General features: G+C 44.8%; 1 long non-coding RNA gene across 2 annotated transcripts in view; it reads left to right on the forward strand.

Annotated features, from left to right (window-relative positions):
* Positions 1–9,316, forward strand: part of LOC109297569 — a 243,259-nt gene that overhangs the window by 175,662 nt on the left and 58,281 nt on the right. The window contains exon 3 of one of the 2 annotated variants that reach the window (XR_002097353.1): positions 3,868–4,254. The exons of the other annotated variant lie outside the window; for it this stretch is intronic. This is a non-coding gene — a long non-coding RNA (uncharacterized LOC109297569). Of the gene's footprint in view, positions 1–3,867; positions 4,255–9,316 lie in introns of those variants that run through there. 2 annotated transcript variants of the gene reach the window in all.

Consider the following 9,316-nt stretch of genomic DNA (forward strand, 5'->3'; position numbering starts at 1 on the left):
TCTATGAAACATTACTTTTAAAAAGCTTTGAAAAGCAAAATGTTCCAAAATGGAATGTAAATTAATTGTGGATGGGAATTTCAGTTTAAATAATGAATTGGAAACCCTTAAGAAATCAGAGCCTTGTGTTTTTAGGGTTACTTGCAAAACCCTTTTCACTTCCGTCTGAGGCCTCAATGCTCAACCTCCAGGCAAAGGGCCATATCTGGGTAACCTGGCCGTCATATGGCCTATGGGTCTCCCCATGTGTTGGGAAATCTGGTGACAGGAGAGCAGTGGCAGCATTAATTGCTGCTCCCCTACTGCCAAATTTCCAAACCCATTTGTAGCTCTGAAAGCTGGATGATGTGACCCTGACTGCTAGATTATCTTGCCACATGGTAAGGCCAGTAGGCAGTGTCATTCTGTGGCAGGATCCAGAGTATGGGGTTGGGTCAGTGTACATCAATCTGGCACAGAGGTTTGGGCTTGCATGCTGGATCACGCCCACAGCCCAACCCCATGCAAGGGATCTAGCTCACTAGAGCCTGTACCACTCATTCAACCTGAGAAGCTGGAAAGCTGAGTACCACTGGTCTGGAACTGAATTTTTAGTTATAATGATTTTGTGAATTCGAGTCCCCAGCTAAATATTTTAGGGACAGATCCTTAGCTGGTATAATTCTCTGGGATGTTGAGCTGATGTGATACCAGCTGAGGATCCAGTTTATAACTTACACACTAGAAACATTAATTATGTGATGTGATAGCATAATAAAAAACGATTCCTACAAAAAGTATCATTAATGAAAATGTAACCAAGGTGAGTGCATTTAATTATTGTTAATGTGTAAAAACAAGTTTTCTCTAATTAGGTGTTCCTTGTTTAACATGCAGATGTTTTTGTTACATTCAAAGAGATGGGATTTTTTTAGGGATTTAAATATTTATGACATAAAATAATTAAAGAAAAATGCATTTCTCAGAAAATGCAACATTCGTATTTAGTACAGCAAATGCCACGTTGTTAGGTTCATCGTCATGCAAGGGGAAAAGCAGCTAAAGGGTGGTTTCATCTCAGAAGGCACAAGCAGGGCACTTTCACTTATTATATTGATGTAGACAACTGCACTGGCCTTCATTACTTGAGGAGCGCAGGTAGTGGGACTAATATACTCCTTCTTGTATGGTGTCTGTTCAGAGGAGGACAGTTTTATTTCATAGCCAGAGGACCTCTACTAACACTAGCAAAGGTTCTGCAGAAAAACCCCCCCATTAAAGCAGCAAATCTAGACTAGCTCTATCCCTGTATCAGGATGGCACTATCTACCACATCCTCCAAATTTTCTGTTTTTGTGGGAACTGTGATGGCTAGAGTTGTTTCAGCTCTGCTTCTGGGAGACGTGCATCTTTTGAGGCTCCACAGCCTTGTCAGTGAATTAATAATGCAAAAAAAGGGTAAAGGATGGAGAAGGAATAGGAGCTGCCAATTTGTATATCCCACAAAATCTTCCTGAAAAACATGACAAGCCAATAGGCACATGTTGTAGCAGGAGGCAGCAATAGGCAGTTAAATACCGTCCTTGAAATGGAACTGGATGAATATTTTTCAGGGTTTTTTTAATGGAAAAATTAAATGTTTGGGGGGCAAAGTGTATGTTCTCACTTATTTGCACAACTATGCCAAAGCTAGGACTGCTGGGTTGAAGAAATACAGACCAGCACTTGATTCCTACAGTTGAGCTGATCACAAACAATTTAACGTTGTTTGATGATGATGTTGGTAACTCAGGGTCTTCAAGAACTACTCTCTCCAACATATGTCAAACAAATTATTTTAAGGATGCCCATTTCATTCTCTAGAAAGACAAGACAATTTCTTTAAAATTAGAGGGGAAAATACAAAGAAATGTGACCTCCTTAATTTATTATAAGCATGAAACTTTTCAGAACTTTCTTCACTGAGATACAACTCTAGGAATAAAGAAATAAAATAGCAGGGAGACAGGAGGAAAGGACATTGGGATATTTATGTGGGATGAAATAAAATAGAATGAAACCAAAGACAGATAGGGGAAAAAAGAGAGAAACAAAACTGACTTTTATTTAAGGCATATATTGTATGTTATTTTTTCTGCACTCCAAGAAAATCTCCAGCAACATGAAAGTGAAACAAGAAAAAGTTATGTGACTGAGTATAAAACAAAGATATAAATTTTGTTTTCTTGTTTTTAGTTTTCTCCTTTATTATATACAGTTCCTGAAATTAAATCTGTTGCATTATTTGTTACTGTTTTTATTTTATGTCTGTGTTCATTTGAATGTCATGTGATTTCTTTTTTTTTTTGGATCAAGCTCTGATACAATCAATAGCTTGAGCAAATCAGAACTGTTGCAAGAGCTTACTAGGGTGTATGGTTGTGTTTTTAGAATAGAAGTACTTTAAGGAGGTAATTACTTCTCTGTTTGGCTGTCTTTCTACTGTGTACCAAGCACAACTGGGTCCCAATCCCTGACATATGGATGTTATTTTAATATAAACAAGTTCTACTGCTACTAATGATGACAAGAGTGAGAAGACATCTAGCGTGATGGAATGAGACTTGGGGAAGAGACTGAATAAATGTGCATCTGTGGAGTTATATAAAGCCACATCTCTTGGATTTCTACCCTACTTCTCTCATTCTTCTCTGACCAAACAGCTCATCATGGAGAGCCAACAAGCAAGAAGAGCCAAAACTGACAGAACCATTCTCTTTCCCTTGGATTCTGACCTATAATAGGAAACCTAGTAGTAAGTACTCCCTTTTGCCATGGAAGAGCAAAAAAGGAAGATATTTTAACTGCAAAGAAAAGGGGCCAGAAGAAGAAACCAGTGGAAGAACCAGTCTTGCAGAAGAAAAAAGGAGTTGGAGACTGTTTGGACAATTTTTCTCACCTTTGGTGCATATTGATGGGAAGTCTTGGAGTGAAATAAACTCCCCAGATCCTCCTGATACACCCATTTCATGTTCTTCTGCCTAAAGTTTTCATTTTACTATACACTGAAGAGGCAGGAGGGGAATCCCTTATAAAACTCAGAAAGAAAGAAGAACCCTCCCACTGCCTTCACTCCTAGATGCCAGTACTTTGTGAGTTGCGCTGGGAAAAAATGTTTAATTATTAATAACTGAAGGTGTACATTTTCCAGCTTATCACCAAGTAGAGGATGGATGTACACATAGTCTTTATGTATGCAAATGAGTGGGATTGAAAAAAAAACCCCAACAGTTCCCTGTGGTGAAATCTGATAGTCTTCCTTTTGAGGTGGATCTCACTTTATTAATACTTGCCCCAAATTGAGGAGGATCAAAGGAAATCTTTCTTTTCCCCTTATAATCTCCCCTTTTGTGTTTTGAATTTCTGGGTGTGACTGATTGGAATGCATACAAATTGGAAGACATATGAATACACATACAGGTAGAAGCACAATCCACATTATTTGTTCTCCCCTTTCATAAATTCTTCAATGATAGTGTAAATAAAAATTTATTTTTCTCACTAAAATAAGTAGATATGGCTCTTAATATCCTCAAAGAAGAGTTTTATTAAATAAAAGGATGCCATTGTTTACAAAGACATTTTTCACAGTACAATTTCATTTTAACTATTAAACAATGAGTGGAAGATTTGAGTCCATAAGGGGATGATCACAAAGACCAATATAATGCTTTCTTCTTGTCTTCAGATGTGGAAATATGGACTACTCATTCCACATTCAAACATCAGACAGAATTGGTTAAATATTAATTTCCATATTTTAGAGATTCTTTACCATTTGAAAACATTTAACCCTTTATTGACTCCTCAGTCTTTAATTACAAGAATACCTTCATTTTTTTCCCACAGGACTCATCCATGCTATCCTGGTGCTCTGAGGAGAGACTGTGTCCTTACTGTCAGGACTGGTTTCAGCCACCTCAACTTCCTGGGTAGAAATCCTCACCCCATGCATCTCTAGACTGAAGCATGCTCAGTGCAGAGAGAATCGTTGGAAAATTTAACAGCCAACCTTATCACGTGTATTTTCTTTCTTTTTTAAATGTATAACTTCTGTCAAATTGAGCCATTTTTTCACAGATATAAGAAGGGGTATCCCACCCTTACAACCTTCCTCCCCCAAAAGTACTGATTTAGTACAAGCTGTCAGTGGAATACTTGAATTTGTTTTAATGGACAAAATGATATGCTTTTCCCAAATCTCATTTGCAAATAAATAACTAAACTTAGAAATGATGCTTATTGCACTACCCAGAAGTTAATTATCTGGCATGTCAATTAATCAGAAGGTTCCCTAACCTTCCCCCGCACTCACTCATGCAAAATTGCCTGGTTCCCTAATAGCCTGCCCAGTGGTGTGCTACCGTGGGGCCTTGTAGAAGCCTGTTGCTATGCACCTCGAGCAGCCCCATGTCTCTTCAGAGCTTCTCAAGTGGTGTCACAGGATGAGATTACACATTACAATCAGACCATGTTGAGAACACGTAAAACTTGAATGATTGCACATTAAGGCTCATTAACAAATGCTAAGTGCCCTGTAGGCATCTTAAAGTTATGCCAGTTCAGGTGATGATTATTAGAGCTGTGCGAAACGGCACTGTTCCATTTCGACTTGTGTTTCAACGTTTTGACAGAACAGTGTTTTGTTTTGAATTTCATTTCAATTCGAAACTGCTGTTCAATTTCATTTTGTTGAAACAGTTTCACTGTTCCGATGCTGTTTCGATGATTTGCCCATAGGCTATAATGGAGAAGCTTGAAACAGCCTATAACTTTGTCATTTCTGACCTGAGTTGGATGAAACTTGCAAGAATGGTGGCCCCTTCTGAGGGCATGAAGCTTACCAAGTTTCAAGGAGATGTTTCGGGGAAATTGCACTTCAAAATCTTGAAACCAAAACTCATGTTGTGTATGTGTTAAGCCACAGCAGGGTCACAGCTTCAGGGGTGGTAGCCCCTGCTGAGGCCACAAAGCCTGCCAGGTTTCAAGGAGATAGGTGCAGGGGTTTTGGGGAAACTGCATCTCAAGCTGCAGACAAGCAAAACTCGTGACATGGGTGACACTGTATGTGTTAAGGCGCAGCAGGGTGAGAGTTGCAGTCATGCTAGCCCCTGCTGAGGCTGTGAAGCCTTCCAGGTTTCAAGGAGATAGGTGCAGGTTCTGTGGCCCTGCACCTCTGGCTGCTGACAGGCAAAACTCATGACATGGGTGTTTGTGCAACTGACTGCATCTGTCTTAGGGCACAGGTGGGTGAAAACTGAAGGCCTCCTAGGCCCTGCTGCAGCCACAAAGCCTGCCAGCTGTTAAGGAGATAGGTGCAGGGGCAGTCCAGGTTCTGGGGCCCTGCACCTCTAGCTGCTTACAGGCAAAACTGGAACACACAGCTCAGTAACTAACACCAAGGCAGAAAGCAGGGCAGTTCAAACAGTGCTTCCTTTTATGTAGTATTTCCATCCCTTCCCCAGGGCACTTGGATTGGAAGAGCCCTCAAGGAAAGGTGACAGTCACTGGCCAGCTACATAGTCAATAATGAGAGCAGTCCTTCTCCCCCTTCTCTCCTCTTCCCCCTCCCTCTCCTTACTTTAGTTTCTGTTTCCCTGCAGGCAAGACCAACTTGAGCTTCAAAACTCAAAACATTTTAAAAATTTTGAAAAGTTTCAACTTGCCTCGCTTTAAGGTTGTTTCGAAGCTCTCTGTTTCGTTTCGAAATGAGCCAAAACAGCATCAAAATGAAATTGCCGGCAAAATTTCGTACAGCCCTAATGATTATCTTTGAGCTGTGCTACCTAGCTCAAGTTAAATTAACTTCTGGGTATTCACCTGAAATATAACCCTCAATTTGCAGTTCTCCAGTATCCCAGGAAGCACTGCTCTCAGGTGGAATAGCCATTAGGGCTGTGTGAAACAGCACCATTTCGTTTTCACTTCCGTTTCACCATTTCGAAGGGGCAGTGTTTTGTTTTGTTCTTTCATTTCATTTTGAAGCACTGTTCCATTTCATTTCATCAAACCTGTTTCACTGTTTTGACACATTTTGACATTTTGCCCATAGGCTATAATAGGGAATCATGAAAATGGCTTCAACTTTGTCATTTCTTTCTGATTCAGATGAAAATTGCAGGGATGGTAGCTTCTTCTGAGGGCATGAAGTCTGCCAAGGTTCAAGGAAACAGGTGCATTGGTTTCTGGGATACTGCACCTCAAACTGTTCAAACCAAAACTTGTGACACTTGCCAGCAGCGGCAGCCTCCTGTCATCTGGTGCGCAGATCTGGGGGTCCTCACCCTTTAGAGGGCTGTGGGGCTTTGTTGGACTCCTCTTAGGGGTGCGGGCCCCTGGATCTGCATGCTAGATGACATGCTGCCACCTGGGACTGGTGCTGGGTGCAGCCTGTGCCCAGCTCCAGGAAGATTGTTGCTGCTGCTGGGCCCAGGCAAGAGCAGCAGCCTCCTGTCATCTGGTGCACAGATCCAGGGGCTTGCACCCCCAGGAGGACTCCGGCACAGCCCCACAGCCCTCCCAGATGTGTGCACTGGATGACAGGAGGCTGCCGCTGCCGCTGCCGCTGCCGCCTGGGACTATCACTGGGCAGAGCCTGTGGCCAGCGTCGGGAAGATTGTTGCTGCTGCTGACCCCAGGCAGCAGCAACAGCCTCCTATCATCCAGCACACAGATCTGGAAGAGCATGCACACCAAGAAAAGTCAGGCACAGCCCCACAGCCCTCCCAGGAGTGCAGGCCCCTGGATCTGTGCACTGGATGACAAGAGGCTGCTGCTGCCACCTGGGACCAGCAATGGGTGCATCCCACACCCAGCACTGGGAAGATTGCTGCTGCTGCTGTTCCCCAGCAGCAGCAGCAGCCGCTTGTCATCTGGCATGCAGCTCTGTGGGCCCGCACCCCTGAGAGGGCTGTAGAGCTGTGCCGGACTCCTTGGGGGCCCTCAGATCTGCATGCCAGCTGAGAGGAGTCTGCTGCTGCTGGCTGGGACCAGTGCTGGGTGCAGTCCACGTTGAGCACTGGGAAGACTGCTGTGCTGCTAGCCCCAGCTGGCAGTGACAGCATGCTGTCATCCCACATGCAGATCCTGGGGCTCACACCACCAGGAAGGCTGCGGGGCTGTGCCAGACTCCTCCCAGGGTCGCAGGCCCCCAGATCTGTGCACAGGATGACAACAGGCTGCCATTTCCAGCTGGGACCAGCACTGAAGCCAAGTAAGCCCGGCTTCAAAACTCAAAATGTTTTGAAACTTTTGAAACACTTCAAGTGCCCTTGTTTCATTTCAAAGCTGTTTCGAGGCCTTTTGTTTCCTTTTGATTTCACTGTTTTCAGCTCAAAACATGTCAAAACAGCTTCAAAACAAAACACCCGGTGAAATTTTATACAGCCCTACTAGCTGTCTATCGTTCAGGAGTCTATGGTCCTGGACTGACAGCTGGGAACAGCCAACAAATGGGCAACAGGTAGATGGGGATGGGGTGAGTGGGGAAGGAGGGAAGAGGGATGAAAGGGGGTACAGGGCCTGAGGGGAGGGGAGCATGGAGAAGGGGGGGATGCTGCCCCTTTTGCCCCCCAATTGCTCCTCTGTCATGTGAATTTCCCCCTCCACCTCAATCCCTCCCTTTGTTCCTATTGCCCCCTCCATCCTCAGATCACTTCCTTGTTGCCTTGATCAGCCTGAGAATGGCAGAAATCCAAGTGGGGGGTTTCCCCCTCCCTGCCTGTTTCTGGGGTCTCTGTGGACCACACTGACCCTGTGCACCCAGATCCAGCCCTCACCAGGCCCTGCAACTAAAGGAGAGGAGGAGGGACAGTCAAGGAGCTGCTATGGGGCCTAGTGGGGGCTGGATCTGGGAGTACAGGAGAGACATAGGTTGGAGGGAGCCTGAGAGCAGGCAGAGAGGAAAAATCCCTTCCCTGCTGCACCCCCTCTTCTCCCCCATCCACTGCTCTCAGTCTGGGGTGCCAGGGCAGTGTTCTGAGGGTGGAGAAGCCAATCAGGGGTGGGGGCATGGAGGGAGGATCTGGGGTCTGATGGAGGGTTGTGGTGCAATTTGTGGGGCAGAGCGAGTGATCTATACCTATACTATGGCTAGAGAGCTGGTGAGCAGGGCAAGCATGGAGCAAGCTTGCATCCCCTAGCCATGCCCGTGCTCACCAGCCCTCTAGCACCAGGTCTCAGCAGTGAACATTAGAAAGGGTATTAACCCCAAACATGTGCCTGAGATCACTAGCACTTGTTAAGCTTAGCACAGACAAAGTTCCTTAGAATTAGCACCTACTAACTCCAATGTAATCTCACCTGCAGACTCCTGCCACTGTTTAGGAAGCCCCAGCTAGTTCTGGGGCAATGCTGATTCAAGCCACCACTTCAGGACTCTCCAGGACTGTTTGGGCAGCAGCATAGATTCCTGTCACAATTTGGGCAGCCCCACAGATTCTCACTAATGCAAGGATATTTGAGCAGTGCAGGGCTGCTGAAGTGGTGGCTTCAATTCCTCGGAAAAAAATGATCATGCCAAATAATGTGGCACTCATTATTCTGGATAATTGATTCTGCACTGTATTTGTTATGAATACTATTCACAATGATTTTATCTCCTACTTTGGTTAGCAAATGATTCAGATCAAGTCTGATTCTATTCTCTGCATGGCAAACAGTCTTTGGAGAAATTAGATTAACTACTTTAGAATGACAAAATATCTGCATTTTGCCCTTTTCTGCTAAAGACTATTTTTCCCCAGTTCAAACCAAATTAGAATCATAGAATCATAGAAGTAGGGTCATAAGGGACCTTGTAGATCTTCAAGTCCGACCCCCTGCCTGGGCAGGAGAAAAACTGGGCTCAAATGACTCCAGCCAGGTAGGCATCAAGCCTCTTCTTAAAGACCCCCAGGGTAGGAGCCAGCGCCACTTCCCTTGGAAGTTGGGTCCAGATCCTAGCCGCCCTGACCGTGAAGTAGTTCTTACGGATGTCTAATATAAACCTACTTTCCAACAACTTATGGCCGTTATTCCTTGTTATGCCAGGGGGCGCTAGGGGAAACAAGGTCTCTCCCAAACCCTTCTGGTCCCCCCCAGTGAGTTTATAGACGGTCACCAGGTCCCCCCTTAGCCTTCTCTTGTGAAGGCTGAACAGGTTCAGGTCCTGCAGTCTCTCGTTGTAGGGTCTGCCCTGTTGTCCCCGGATCATTCGGGTGGCCCTCCTCTGGACCCTCTCAATGTTGTCCACATCCCTCCTGAAGTGGGGCGCACAGAACTGGACACAGTACTCCAGCTGTGGCCTGACCAGTGTTGC

This window comes from Gavialis gangeticus, unplaced genomic scaffold (genome assembly GCF_001723915.1).
Source record: "Gavialis gangeticus isolate Ggan-Ray unplaced genomic scaffold, GavGan_comp1, whole genome shotgun sequence".
In the NCBI taxonomy this organism is placed as follows: Eukaryota; Metazoa; Chordata; order Crocodylia; family Gavialidae; genus Gavialis; species Gavialis gangeticus.